This window comes from Meriones unguiculatus, chromosome 4 (assembly GCF_030254825.1).
Source record: "Meriones unguiculatus strain TT.TT164.6M chromosome 4, Bangor_MerUng_6.1, whole genome shotgun sequence".
Classification (NCBI taxonomy): Eukaryota; Metazoa; Chordata; class Mammalia; order Rodentia; family Muridae; genus Meriones; species Meriones unguiculatus.
Genome location: NC_083352.1, coordinates 36129498 through 36145122, shown reverse-complemented (window position 1 = coordinate 36145122; position 15625 = coordinate 36129498).

Here is a 15625-nt window from a genome sequence, read left to right as displayed (position 1 = left end):
CATTAAGCTGGTCATTTAGACAATGGACTCCCTGAATTATCATCACATCCTTCAGCTCCCCGTTCTCCACAGATAAAAGGGATAGAATAGACCCCAACAGAGGCAGTGTTTATTCTCTGGTGGTGGGATGTAACAAATTTCTAACGTGTGCCCAAGAGGGACCAAGGCTCATGAATCTTATAGAAAGAAATGGTACAGAGACTCCACTTTCCTCTGGAAGCTGGGGGGGAGGTCCGCCGATCACATGTCAGTAGCTCATGATGAAGCTGTTTTAGTCACGGCCTTTGAAATGCTTGTGGGAAAGGTGCAAGAAACTCAGGCAATCATGCAAGCTCATCAAATGCAGGTAGCTGAAACAAACCACACACACACACACACACACACACACACACACACACACACACACACACACACGATGAAGTAGTCACCATTCTGTCTGGCAAATTATATTGTGCTCCACGTTTTCCAAGACCGAAGCAGTACCTCTGTGTTCAACTGAACGGCATTTAGGGGTAGGGCTGGAACACATGAACAGAAGCAAGCCGGGGGGATTGTTTAAAAATCCTGGGCTGGCAGGCATCGCCACAGAAGTAGAAAAAGACCAGGAAGCGTAGGGGGTGGCAGCCAAGCACGTTGGGGGGCGCTGCCTGCGTGATGAAAGCCAGCTGCTGCATGCGGCGAGGAATCGGGTAGGGCTGCCCACACTCAGAAGGGTTGAAATTGTGATGTCACAGCTGGCAGGGGCTTTGCAAATCCCCAATTCCAATCTCGTGCCTTTTATGAGTAATGGCTCAGTAGTTAGTGCCCATCTCTAGAAAATGAAAACAAACCATTTTTTTTTTCTGCCCAGGACACTTCTTAGGGCTGCAGAAAGCAAAAGCAAAAATTTTATGTATCCGGTGCCAAATTCATTGCTTACCAGTATGCCTGATGCAGGTCGCTGTGAGAACGTGAAGTGGCTGGTGGAGCGCGGGGCTGGAAGCCTTGACTATGTCATTTCGACATTTCTCTTTGCTTGCCAAAAAAATACTGTATAGAATCAGAGCACGAATACATCTGGGACAGGGATGATAGTGGGGTATTTCAGCTTGTTCATCTGTGACTTCATCCATTCCTGGTTGCATCACAGAATTTCAATTAAGCCCCTTTGATATTTGTCTATACGCTACAAACAGGGAGTTTGTTTTAAGAAGAGAAGAACAGAAGGGTCACGGTGTGAACGAAATGGGTTCTGTTTTTTTTTATTATTATTATCAATTTATTTTTCCCTCATGTATTACATTCTGACTGCAGTTTCTCCTCCCTCCTCTCCTCCAGTCCTTCCCACCACCTCTCCTCTTCCCCAGATCCAGTCCTCTTCCTATCCCTTCAGGAAAGGACATGTCCTCCAGGGGTGTCAACTGAATATGGCATATCAAGTTGAACAAGACTAGGCACCTTCCTTCATATTAAGGCTGGAAGAGGCAACGCCATGGGTGTAAAAGGGTCCCAAATGCAGGCAAAAGGTCAGAGATAATGCCCCCCCCCCCCCACACTGTTAGGAATTCCTCAAGAGCAAGCTACACAACCGTAACAAGCATGCAGAGGGCCTAGGTCAGACCCATGCAGGCTCCCTGGTTGTCAGTTCAGTCTCTGTGGGCCCCTGTGAGCCCAGGTTAGTTGGTTCTGTGGGTTTTCTTGCGGTGTCCTCACCCCTCTGGGCTCTACAGTCCTTCCTTTCTTCTGCAGAATTCCTCGAGCTCTGCCTAATGTTTGGCCGTGGGTCCCTGCCTGTGCTCTTATCAGTTGGTTCATTATCATTAGGAACCATTTCATTGGCCCCCGACCCTCTTTTATCTGGTCATGTTTGGTTCTCCTCTAGCTCTGTAGGCCGTCCAGCCTCTGCTTCCTGGACCTTCAGGCAGCGTCAGGGATGGGCTCCCTCTCCTGGCATGGGTCTCAAGCTCTGCCAGTCATTGGCCACTTCCACAGTTTCTTTGTCACTTTCACCCCAGCACATCATGCAGGCAGTTCGAATTGGAGGTCAAAGGCTCTGTGGCAGGGTGGCGTTTTTATCCTGCAGGTCACAGTTGCATGGAAGAGGAGCCCAACACTTGGCGTCTGAAAGGGCTGAGTTTAAATTCTACCACTGCCATTTTACAGCAAAAGTCAAACCTTTCATGAGTGTTACCGCATGGAACACACCATTATCTATCATTGTTATCTGGTATCTGAAGCGAAGGTCTGTTTTCTAATGTCCATTTGATAGTTCCATCAGGTGTACCGTTAAAAAAGTACATTCATTTTCCTTTCACAGTTCCAATTTCTCATGTCTCAGAAAAGTCCCAGTTTGCACGTCTGAATTCCCGAGATTCCCTTGATATCTCAGCTCACATCTCTGCTTTTCTGACAGGTTCCTCAATGTTCTGCCAAACACACCATGCTAAATATCGACCTGACAGCCATGCCCAAACTCCACGAAATTCCTTCTCCTTTACCGCTCTCATTTCTAAAATTACCTTACTCTTCTGAAATACCATCAGTGTTCCAGCTTGAATTTCTTTCTTCACCACACTAGACTTATTCCTTTCATCACAAAGTCTTCAATACCCAATTCACATTGCTACCCCTCCTGCTATGTTCCCGCTGCCAAGAGACTTTGCTACCAGACTTAGCTTAGGATTGAACATCAGCTAAGCTCTCCATCCTTCTAGAAGTGACATTACATTCAATTTTATTACTTCCTGTTGTGATTAAGAAGATAAGTATTCCCCACAGGCTTATGCATATGAGCTCTCCGTCTCCTTGTGGGTGATTTGGGAAGTTTTGGAATCCTTTGGGATAAAAGCTGAAGACAATGTAGCCACTCCTGATGAGACCTGATAGACTAGGATCAGATGGAAGAGGAGGAGAACCTCCCCTATCAGTGGACTTGGGGATGGGCATGTATGGAGAAGAGGGAGGGAGGGGCTACAGGTGGGATACAAAGTAAGTAAACTGTAATTAATTTTAAAAAGTAAAATAAAAAAAGGGAAAAAAAAAGAAATTGAAAAAAAAAGCTTTAGATAGAGAACACAGGCCAACAGCAGCAGGCCTTGAGGGAACAGCTCAACCCCACTCCCTGCTCCAGTTCTCTTCACTTTTTGTTTGGCATCGGTGATGTCACCAGAAGCAAATTTCCACTGATCCAGTGGCTGCACCTGGCCTACAATGATGGGCTGCTTGAACTGTGAACCCAAACATGCCCCTCCTCCCTTAATTTGCTTTTGTTTGCTGTTAGTCAGCAGGACAAGCAGAGATAGGTTTCCCACCTACTTGTTCTATGTCTTCTCCTTTCCTGAACTTCTTCTACCCCTTCTCCAGGTTTTACGCATATTGAATAGTTTTGCTTCCTGCAGCCTTTTGTGAGAGCTTGTGGCATAAACTGAAACCTGATATCCAATGCAATCATATTATGAAGCAAAAAATTTCAAGCGCCATTAGGTCCCGAGAGCAGCATCCCAGGAACAGATAGATTAGTGCATGTATGAGAAAGATGCAGGGAGCTTTTTTCTGCTTGTTCTAGGATGTGGGGATGCAGAGGCAGGTGCCATCTATGAAGTTATGCTAATTGCCTTTCTTGTTGCTATGACGAAATACCTGGAAAAGCAAGTTAAGGGAAGAAAAGTTTCTTTGATTCTGGTTTAAGCGATGGTGCCATTTATGATAAGGAATAATGGCCGTCAGAGTGTTTGGTAGTTGTGGCAGCAGGAGCATGGGGTGGCTGGTTAGGTGAGCAGACAGGAAGCAGAGGGCCGGAAGCGGGCCTGGGCTACAACAACCCTTAGTGCTCCATCCCAGGTGATCTGCCCCTTCTACCCAGGTCCCACCTTCCAAAGGTTCTAGATCCTTTCAAAGAAGAATAACCACCTGGAGACCAGATGCCCAGGCACATGAACCTGTGGGAGACATTTCAGGTTCGAAGCATCCACCAGATAGAGCGCTGGTGCCTCTGCCCTCTCAGGCCTCTCAGACTCTAGTATTGTGGGACATAAATTTCCAGTGCATAAGCTACTAATTATGGTATTGAGGTATGATGACCAGATTGGACTAGAACACCACTGGAAAAACAGTGGCCATGGCCAGCGACTTCACCAGCTTCTGCCCTAAGTTGCTCCATTTACCACATCAAGAGTGCACCTTTTTATTCCTGTATCCAAAACCCAGCACAGTTGTTTCAGATTGTTCAATCCAAAACCGCTTGTTTCTGTAGCAGGCAGAGGGACCCTTCTTGAGACACCATGCCCTATTGCGTTGAGTCTTTGCATATGTTACGTGGCAAAAGAGGTTTACAGGTGGAATTAAGGCTGCAGACATTAACAGAGACAGGATCTATTTTAAGAGGTGGGTTTCACCTCTAGAGAATTCTCTCTGCTGGAAAGCAGAGATTACGCAAGCACCAGCAGGGTTTAGTGAAGAGAGTAAAGTGCTGTTGCTGGTTTAACAGGAAGCAAGCATGGTGAGGACCTGAGGAAGTCTCCCACATCTACATAGAGGTGGGAGCGCAAGAGAACTACAGCCAGCAATAGCCCCAGTGAGAGGAGAAGTGGTTTATTCTCTTGAGAATCCAGAGTGAGAGTGATATCTTGATTTGTGTGTTCCAAGACCTTAAACAGGAATCAGGCAAATCTCTTGAAATCTAGTAGATTTATAGATCACCAACTTGTGTTAATTTGGGCGAGTAAGTGTGTGGTGATTTCATAGGGAAGCTGTGTTGAATTGATGCATATAGCACTGCCCAGCAATCACCGCCTTTCTCTGCATCGTTGGCATGTGAAAAAAAATTACCATTTGTAAATTTTTAAGCTGTTAGCCACATTTCCACTTCTGTAACAAAATACTTGAGATAGTTAACTTATGGAGTGAAAAGGTTTAAAAACCTTTAGTGTTGTTAGAGGTCCTAGTCTTCATGATCAGATAGTCTTCATGGTTTGAAACTTTGGCAAGGCAATTGATGTTAATTGTGGGAATATATGTTAAAAGTGAGTAAGTGGGTAAAAATTACTTCATTGACAAAAGCTAGGAAAGAATGGCAGAGACTAAGTCCTCACAGTCTTGCCAGGAACATGATCCCTTCTTGCCTATATACCTCTTATTGACCTCTATAAAACTCTACCTCTTCACAGTGGCACCTGGGAATCAAGGTTTTAACACATGCGGTTTGATTGGACATTAAGTATTCAAAATGCAGCACAAACTAATACATCTTTGTAGACTTTGTTCTCTTTCCACTATGACTTTTCCACTTGACTTCCTGGACTACTGAAACTCCTTGGAAGAACTGAGAGCATGCACATGTCAGCTTTTTTAGCTCCCTCACCAGTCTGACCTTTGTTCCCCAGAAGAACACAGGAATGAAGCCTTGTGACTTCCATGCAGCTAAGTACCAGCGTTCAATGTCTCGCCCTCATCTTGCCTGACCCACATCCAGCATTTGACATAATTGATTCTCCTTGTTCCTTGACCATTTAACTTGAAACATTGAACTTGCTTAATTTGAAAAGCTTGAATTACCTCAATGAATTAATCAGCTTAACCAATTTTTCTTAGTATCATGCTTATGAAATCCTATTAGTTGAATGAGTTCCTGACTTCAAAGATTACATGATGAAGGAAATAACCAAGCTACTAACATGGACATTCTTATCCGAGAATCTTTCCATTTTAGGTCTCTAGTATGCAAAACCAGAAGAATTTTGATCTTCAGCTTTATCTTATGCAGTTACTTTTAGACTGAGCCTATGCATTGTGCTGTCAAAAGATAAAGTTCATTATCTGCTGTTGGGACTCAGGAAATGCTCTCCCAAAGCTTGTGGCTTTTGTATTCTGATTATTTTAAGCTGAAAGCATGTAGAAAATAGTGTAGGGAAGAGAATTCTCTCTTCTTTCTACTCGAAGGCCAGATCCTCCAGGAATTACTCAATCCTCAGCTGTCTTGTCCATGGGTGAAGATTGCCTCAAATCACAGGAATGTGTATTGAAAAGCTCAGTGCTCCTAGAAACTAGACCAGTGGTTCAGACCTTCCTAATGCTGGACCTCTTAATACAGTTCTGAAAGTTTGTGGTGACCCCCACCCCAACGAAAAAAATTATTATTTTTTGGTAGTTCATAACTGTCATTTTGCTACTGTTATGAATCATGATTTAATGTCTGTGCTTTCTGGTGGTCTTAGGCAACCCCTGTGAAAGGGTTCTACCTCAAAGGGTTCCCACAGATTGAGAACTGCTGACTTAGGGTATAAAGCACATTAGCACCTCTTTGGTCCAATACATCTCTCTTAATCATCACTTACTATATGTATCAGTCCAGTTTTTTTGCCTTCTAGGGAGAGAGTACAAGCTTCTAACTCTCTTAGAATTATCAGTTACTCATATTTCCATCAATCCTCCCGCCTCTTCAAGCATGTCATAACTTCTTCTGCCTCTCCAATTATTTGTTACCGGACTACTTTAGTGAAATCCGTTATAGAACCTTCAAAACGGCACAGGGCACTCATTCCCTTTGCCTTTACACTTAACTGTGAGAAGAGCTGATAGCCAAAACTTGCTTCATATCACAGCTAAGTCATGTATTAAGCATTAGATATTGGGAAAATTGTTGAGCTTGCAAATTTCATTTCCGTTTTTGGAAAACCCATTTGAATGAGAAGAGTTATCTCATGAAACTGTAAGAATGAACAAACAAAGCTGGAGAAACTCTCAGTGGTGTGGCTGAGACTTGGCCAGTACCTATTCTGACTATTTAAAAATATTACTCCATTTGTGCATGTCAGAGATGAGCTCTACAAGAACGATTCCCACAGAATTTCTAACATAAATGTTCACTGAAATATAAGTTACTAGACTATGTAAATACCAGACTTTGAACATATGCAAGCAGGGACTAAATTTAAATGTTGAGAGATTGTAGTTTTACAAAGCTAAACACTCATAGTGCTACCATAATTTTTTCTGCGCTTATGTTTTTTAAGTCAAAGTGGTCATCTACTTAGCTTATATGCAAATTCAAGTGAGGAAAAAAAAAAGAAGTATTTTCATAGCAACACTCATATCTTTTGAAGAACAAACATTTGCATATTAAAATCAAATATATAGAAAATAACACAAAAATGTTTTTTAATGCACTAAATATTCTTTTCTGAGTGTATAACTAATTTACTGTTATTTATAAGAAACTGTAGTTTTTCCTTTTTTATTGATTTTATCACATGTATGCTAAGAGATAGTTGCTGTAATTCTTCGAGGCACGTGTTTGAATAAATGTTGCTAAAATTGGTAAATGAAGACAAATCTGGAAATTTTAATATGTAAACTATTTACTGAAATTATAGATCCTATTGGATTGAATTTTCGAGCTTTAAAAATGAGCAAACAGAGTAAGGACAGGCCTAATGAAGGAAAAAAACACCAGAAAAGTATCATTGCTGAACTGCAGATGATATATGAGGTAGTGTATATTTGATTGTCTAATTCTAAGTATAAACTACATTAAATTATCTTAATCATTTATCTTCCTTGAATTTTGCAGGCATTTTTTTTTTACAATGAATTATTTACATATATTCTCTAATGCAGAAATAAATCAGTGGCCAGCCTTGGGAAGCAAATTGTGTTGTGAAGTTGAAGATTCATAAAAATAATAGTTTGTAAGCATATCAGTTGGTTTAACAGTCTATAATTTATTAAAGAATGCTTTTAATTTAAAGGAAGTCAGGGAAGTTATATATGATAGAATTTTCTGAAAGTCACTAAGAATTTATAATGAAAGTAGTTTTCAATTAAATTACTAAACTATTATGTCATGAAGTATGAATTGAGTTTTTATAATAAAATTAATATCTGCTTTCTACCTTTTGCTCATTTTTTTCTTTCCTGCCTTCTTTCTAACTCTAAGAAAACAATCACTCAAGTAGATTACCTGTATACTAAACACTCTTGAAAAAGAAATAAACTTTTGGTCTCTCTCTTTTTTTTTTTTTTAATGAGGTTATTCCTATTTGTTACAAAAACTGGAAAGACTTTAAATTCAGCAGAATTTAAACACTGATCTTAGTAGTGAGAAAAGCAGTCAAAACCATCTTTCAGATGGATTAATTGAAGTTATTGCTTTGTTTGCTTTCAGTGAAATCACTCAGTTCCTCCCTGAAAGGATAACCAAAGAAAAAGCAATGTGCTTGGACGACATGAGTGTGGACAAAATGTACATTGGAGATAAAGATGAGGCTGATCTGTGGAGGCCAACCACTCCCGTTTTGAATGTGATGGTCTCAGACTCTGACAGTGGCCATGTCACCTACCCTCTCTAGGCTCCAGTTTTCATCACATGTTAAGGGGAGCTGTAGAAATTTGGGGTGTCTAAGGATATTTCTAGCTGCAAGGATTTCAGATTATGCAGTATTCCATCTCGATATGTGAAACTTCATGCACCTACCCATTTGAACTACCTGCTCTCTATGAGGAAAGTTCTCTGTTAATACAAAGTCCAAGAGACTCACTGAGTCCTGTCTCAGCTGCTGTTCTCTGCGTCTCTTATCTTCACATGTTAATGAGCAGGTACAAGGCTAAAGGAAGAGGTGCAGGGAGGCATAAAATGAGAAAGTAGTAGAACAAGGAGTATTGCTAATCCATAAAATGAATAACTTGCTGTTAGACCATTGAAAACGACCAAGCACCGCAGCTAATTGCATTCTAATTGGCTGTAGTTACAAGTACTTTATTTTCAAAAAAACTTTTTTTTTCCCCAAGAAGACTTGTAAGAACTATGTCTGAGGATAAAGAATAAAATTGCCACACACTTATATAATTTTGTGCGAACATCCACAGTGTGCAGAGATTATGTGGGGGTTATTTTTTTCTTCTTTATATATTGTGTACAGTCATTTGATTCAAATTAAATCTCAGAGGAAGCATAAAACATTTCTCATGCTTGAGAAAACACATTTGGATATAGTTGAACATAAATAAATGAAAAAAATAGCAAAATAAAATTGTTTAAGTAAAAGATTTTGAAGCATACTTACAAATGTAAAAATCATGTTTTATATTGGATGAATAGGAAAGCATAGAAGTGCCCCTTGGTTTTAGAGTAACTTTAGATTTGCACTGATGGCATGGAAGTCTATTTAAAAAAATCATACTCTGCTGGCATTCATGTGTGTGGCCACTTTGTCACAGCACTCTTCTTGAGGGGCGAGCACTCCAAAGTCACTTACTGACCAAGTGGGACTCTGTGCATTAAACTACAAAGCTACTCTGTGCATTCCCTCTGTAAAAAAAGAAGCTTCTCTCTCCAAGGTGGAGGGCAGCATTAATCCATAGGTGAAAGTGAAAATCTTCAGAAGGCAATTTGACCACGTGTGTACTTACCAAATCAACAGTCCCAGATTCAAGGTATGGTGAAGAGCTTAAGATAGCCTAAATATAACTCCATTTTGAAATAAAGATCTTGACTGGGAACTGAATTCAGGCACCAGGAAATATCACAGAATGTACACCTGGCAGAAAACAAAGTTAACTCTCCTAGCAACAGCCTCCAGGAAATATAACAGAATAAATGCTTCATAGAAAATAGAGACAAACTCCCTGGCAATAATCAATGGGAATCGGTTGAGAATCAGGTGGGAAAATTTTCCCCAATGTTTCAGATATGGTTTAGAAAAATAGCCATTGTGATTATATGCCTTAGCCATTGTGATTATGTGCCTCAGAAAAGGTCACCCCGCCCTGCTAAACTTCACCCAATTCTGTAACGCCAAGGCTTGTGGCCCCTGCTTGCTGCCATGGAAACCCCCTGCTCACAGACTTTCCCTTTAAAAATCCTGTTCACTCAGAGCTCAAGGTCCCACTTCTCTACTGCTGCGCCAGTGAGACTTGGGTCCCGAGTTCGATCGCTCTCGTAATAAACTCTCTTGCAATTGCATCGAGTCATCTCCTGGTGGTCTCTGAGGGTCCAGTGAACCTGGCATAACAATGGCACCTATGACCTTCCCAGCCATGAGCGTTTGCTCATATTTTACAGCACCAGACATGAATTCCTTTTTGTGGAGCAGTGGTCAAATTAAATTCAGAAGCAGCTGGTTACCCCCATAATAGCCACTACTGCACCCAGCTGGTTACCCCCATAATAGCCACTACTGCACCCAGCAGGGGTGGTATTGTAGCTTTCAGGGTCCAGTGCTGGGTAAGACCACTAATGTCTTTGCACCCCAGCAGCCTGCACCATATTTTCAGCACCCTGAAAACTCTTCAGTAGGGAGGAAGTCTTATCATCTAGCTCTGCCGAGCAACTGAGCACATTGGGAACAGCCCACATTGTTTTAGGATCTCTGGGATATCTCTGATCAATAACTCATAAGGAAGTAACCTATGCCAGACATTGAAATTTTCATTAATAACTCATGTCTTCTGGGAGCAAACATTGTTCAACCATGCCAGGTGCTTGAGCATTCTTTATAAACTCTTCTACACCTCAATTTCCTCACGCAACACCAGGAATAATAGATGTATTATGTTTATAAAATAAAAATGAATCCTTAAAGAGTAATTAGAATGGTTCCTAGGCTATAGTATACACTCAAGAAAATTTCCTTATTCTACACTACATGACTTGAGTGCTTATGTAGATTATTCTGGTGGAGCATGGGTGTACCCAATTTACAGATGAGAAATCTGAGGCCTGTTAAGAATTCAAGTCTAGCTAGGCGGTGGTGGTGTACACCTTTAATCCTAGCACTCAGGAAACGGAGGTAAAACAAAACAAAATAGAACAAAAAATCAAGTCTCAAGTTTAGAGATGTCTAGAGCTCTTTTCTTTCTTCTCTTTTTCTCCCCCTTTCTATCAGTAAAAATTCTTGAGCTAACCAGTGATGTCGCATTAATAACAACATCAGGCGAATCAAAGCTGCCTGCTCTTCCAATCAGTCTGTGCAGTTTCACTGGCCGTGAACCCCAAATTTCCACGTAGACTCTTAGACACAGATAAAATGTCTTACAGAATCCCAACTCTCAGATTAGGAGTCACTGCTTGCTCATTCAGAAGGGAGCCTGCCTGTGAGTTTCTTGTTTCATAATTTTTAACATCTCAACCTTGAGGAAATCACTTAAATACTGCCGTGTATAAAATTAGAAAGGTGGGGAGTATATTTATTTTTATTCATGCTTTTCTAAATGCAGAAAAGAAAAGTTTTTAAAAGTCAGCTCTCTAGCTGCTTTGTGGCAAAAGTGGTTTGGATAAATGATGTCTCTCTCATTTAGGATGACACCCTCCTCCACCGCCCCCGTTCCCCCGCATTTATTTTTTCTTCCTTGTCCCAGTAGGAAGAGGCTATTGATAGTCCTAACACCAACACCGAAGTTTATCTTTTTTTTTTTTTTTTGCCGTTTTTTGGCTGCTGCAGTTATAACGCGGCTGGAGGGCCTCCAGGGCCACACACAGAGCGTGTGTCTATGACATTATCTCTTATGGAGTCAGGAAGGGAACTTGCTCTCTTAGAAAGGGAGGGGCGTGAGGAGCCCTCTGCAGCTAGAGACCAACCATGTAGGAGCAGACACAGGAAACGGAGACTTGTTTAACATGTGACTTTAAGACTGAATCATGGGTAAACACTGTGAAACTCAACTACGGTGACGTAAGGAGTACAAAGGCTACTTTGAAAAAGAGCAGAGACACTTACAGTACCTCTGAGCCTTCATGAAGCTTCCCCACCACTGACCGATACTCTGCTTCGGAAGGCTGCCTTTCCCCTCCTTCCTTCCCAGTCCTTTTTCCCTCATGCCCTAAATTCTTATCCCTGCTGCCCCACTGTGCAAATGCGGAGGCATCTTCATGGCATTGTTCTCTTTAGATATTGTGTTCCCTGCCTTGCCTCTGCCTCTCCTCCTTCATTTTCTTCTCCCTACCTACATTCTCTACTTCCTCCTCTAAGTTTGCCTTATCCTCCGTGTTCCCCTTTCCATTATGAAGAACTCTAGCGTCCTCCTTTTTGTCCAGTGAGATTATGCAGAGGACTCCCGGGCTTCAGGCTGATCTATCTCAGGGCCACTGGTCTTGCCCTTGGACTCACCAGGAAGCTTCCTTGGTGGGATAATCTTGCAGGGGATCCTCTTCACAGACAGCTGGAACCAGACACATCACCCTCTAATGCTGTCCCAAAAGAAGTCTTCTCTAGCTGAGTTATCTAGCTTAAAGTGCATAGGTCTCAAATTATCCTATGCTAGACCTGTCAATGCTTCTCCTTTCCCAAGGAATTCAGTGTCTCCAAGAGTTGTCTATCATAATCTGAGTAAACAAGCAAGTGAGTCAATTCTAGAGAGAAATGGCACAAGAGTGGAAGGGGATTTCAGGCAATGTCACCTTCAGGGCATTCTGCTGAGAGCTGGCTGGTTCTGCTGGGGGTAGGGGATGGGGGTTGGGATGGAGGAAGCATAACCTTGGATTTGAATGCCAGTTGCCTGAGCTAAATATCATGATTTTGGCTACCACTTCCCCTAACAGTTCTGCTGCTGTTATTTTGGGGGCTATAAAAAGAATGTGTATCCTGATTTTTTTTTCCCCATAGAGCCTTAAGCTCTTTAGAGTAAATACACTACATGTGGCCATGAAATCAATCAAAATGGCAGCACAACTTTACTGAGAATTTTCTTTTACAGACATACAGTTCAGTTTTTCCAGTTTTTCATAATGAGTTATGAGGTGGATCTGTAAACTTTTTTCTTCCAAAACATCGGCAAACCAATTTTTGTTTTAATCTAAGAATGCTCATGGTAACCTCAAACAAGGAAGCAAAAATCAACCAATCAATCAGTTAATCAATCAACTGAGTACTCCAGAAGAAGAGAGAAGAAAAATGATGGGAACCCCTAGCTTCAATGCTCAGAGTCGTGGGTCTCCAAATGGCATGCCTTTGCCTTTTAAAGGCCATTAGACAATATCTAGAGATGTTTGATGATCAATTCTCTGGGCCCTGGGAGAGCATGTCGCTACTGGTACCTCGTGGAATAGTCCAGACTCTTGCAAAGCATCCTACAATACCTGGGGACACCCTTCGTGATGACTTGAGCTCAACATGATATAAATATGTCTATTAGGATAAGTATCTTTTCTGGGGACTCTTGAATAGTGGATGTGATGCTTAACACACACACAAACACACACACACACACACACAGTGCAACAGTGCAACTTAATATTCTGCACACAAATCCTTTAGTCACATTAATCTGAACTTACAACACTTTTCTCTTAATGATATGTCATGATTTTTTCATGTTGATACATAGAATTCATGTAATTATTTTTGATTGCTGTATGATTTTCACTTGTACTGTAACACACCTATCAGACTCTCCCTGTCATTTATCTTTTTTTCTGTTATAATGCAGCCTCAGTGGAAGGGGTTACTGAATGAGAAATGATACAGGAGGATGGAGCTCCCTCTGCTCAGTGGTTTTTCACTTGCTTTACTTTTGCTCAAAACCTGGCTTTGGGATGATAATTGCAATGAGACTGCATCAGTCTTTCTTACAAATCCGGTCCTCTGGCCCCCCCCAAGACCTGTGTTACCCAGGAGGCTGGCACAAGGAAAGAACTAGAATTTTTTTCCCCCCATTCTATAGACATTTCTAATGCCTGACTCACCAGCCAGCAAATCTTGTCAGCTGTGGAAATGTTAAGCTTAGGGGGCTTGCCATGGCTGAACCACATCCAAACCTTCTTAAGAACCTGGATTAGTTAAAATATGCTGGAGATCCAGGCTGTCCCTTAGGTTAATAATGAAACAAGAACTTCAAAGCCGTCCTTCATTGTCTAAAGTTTTTTTCTTTTTTCCCTTTGAGTTCAGTCCAGAAGTTCAGCCAGCTCACATCTTTTACTGATTTCACAGGCCTGCTTTTTGATTGGGAACGCTGGGAAAGTTCTTATCACGTAGCACGGTGGTTCTCATCTTCTTAATGCTGCCACGCTTTAATAAAGCTCCTCGTGCTGTGGCGATCCCCTACCATAAAATTATTTTTGTTGCTACAACGAAACTGTAATTTTGCTACTGCTGTGGCTCGCAAGGTAAATGTAAGATGTACAGGATATCTGATACGCAACCCCTGTGAAAGGGTCGCTCGGGGGTCGTGACCCAGAAGATGAGAACCGCTGATCTAGCAGCTGTAAGTTGCCCATTGGTTTCAAGGCACAAAGGGTGGTTACCAAGTGAGCAGCGGGACTCGCACAGGGTGTTTAAGCTAAGTGCTATTTTCATGACCTCGCAGAGCAGGCTGTTGCGGGGGGAGCATTTCATCATCATATCCATTGCAAGAGCACAGTTGACCTCCCAGAATCGTAGATTTTCATGTAGACATCTAGCGTTTGGGAGTGTGGGAATGCTAGAGATCAAGCCTGAGGGTTTTTCAGGTTTTTTTTCCCCCCCAAATTAGTCTCTCTTACTTTTATGAGGACAGGTCAAAGTTCATAGCCTGAGTAATCTCTCTGTCTCTGCCTCTTGCACTGTCTCTGTCTTTCTGTCTCTGCCTCCTGCTCTCCGTCTGTGTCTCTCTTTCTTGCTTTTGCTCCCACTGAGAAAAACCTCTTGTTTCCCCCAATAGCTTCAGAAGTTCTTTATTAAAACATGAACCGAAAATGAGAAAACTGAAAAACTGCTTTCTATTTCCCCTTCCTTAAAGATCTTCAGGTCTTTCCTGCACCTAGACCTTTACCCTTCACTGCATCTCCCTGTGGTAACAGAAGCAGCTGCCACACACACCATCAGCCCATCAGCTTCCTGCTTTTCCCGTAGCTAAAAAACAAAAACAAACAAACAACAACAAAAACCCTTAGTTGTAAGCCTCCTTATCTAAGCCTGCTCTTGTTAAGGTGTCCCTGGGACTCCTGTAAGTAGCTGTTGATCAGGATAAAACTGGTCCCGCAGTGGCTGGCTCCCTGGAAAATGGTTTGGCTGTGGATTCTGTATTAGCTCTCTCATGAATGTGAAATGAAAGGCCACACAAGAAGGGCAGGCAGGGTCCAAGAGTCAGTTACTGCTTCCTCTGCCAATGATTTACTAAGTGCCTTTGAGGAATCCACTCACTTCTTCCATGTGATAAAGTTATTTGGTTTGAAGGAGAAGCGGCAATGTTTTCTTATCTTCTCAGAAGCCAGAAGCTATAAAGTCACGGCCATGGCCAAGACAGCTTTCAACTGTTCCTCCTGGAAGCCTTTGTAGGGAGCACAGCAAAGCTGGGGGAAGTAGGACTGAAAGGGAAAGCAGGTGTTGCATCTAGGTCTGGAATGAATCCTGAAAGGGAAAGAGCAGAGCGTAGGACCCTGGGTAGGAAAACACAGAAAAATCACCAGGAACTTCATTTTCAGGAGCACTACTTCCTCAAAACTTTCTTGTTCTATACCCTGTGGCAGAAGCCTGAGGCCAGAAGGGCTGTTCAGGGATTTTCAAGAAAGAATGACTTTATTTTAAATATCCATTTCTTTAGGAATTAAAAAGTCTAGACTGTGTCTCAGCCAGGAGCATGTACACAGACCTTTCTACCATAGACCCTGGAAATCCCTCTTTTCATTCTGTCTTTTTTTTTCCTCATTGTTTTTAGCTGTACAAAATAAGGGGCTTCA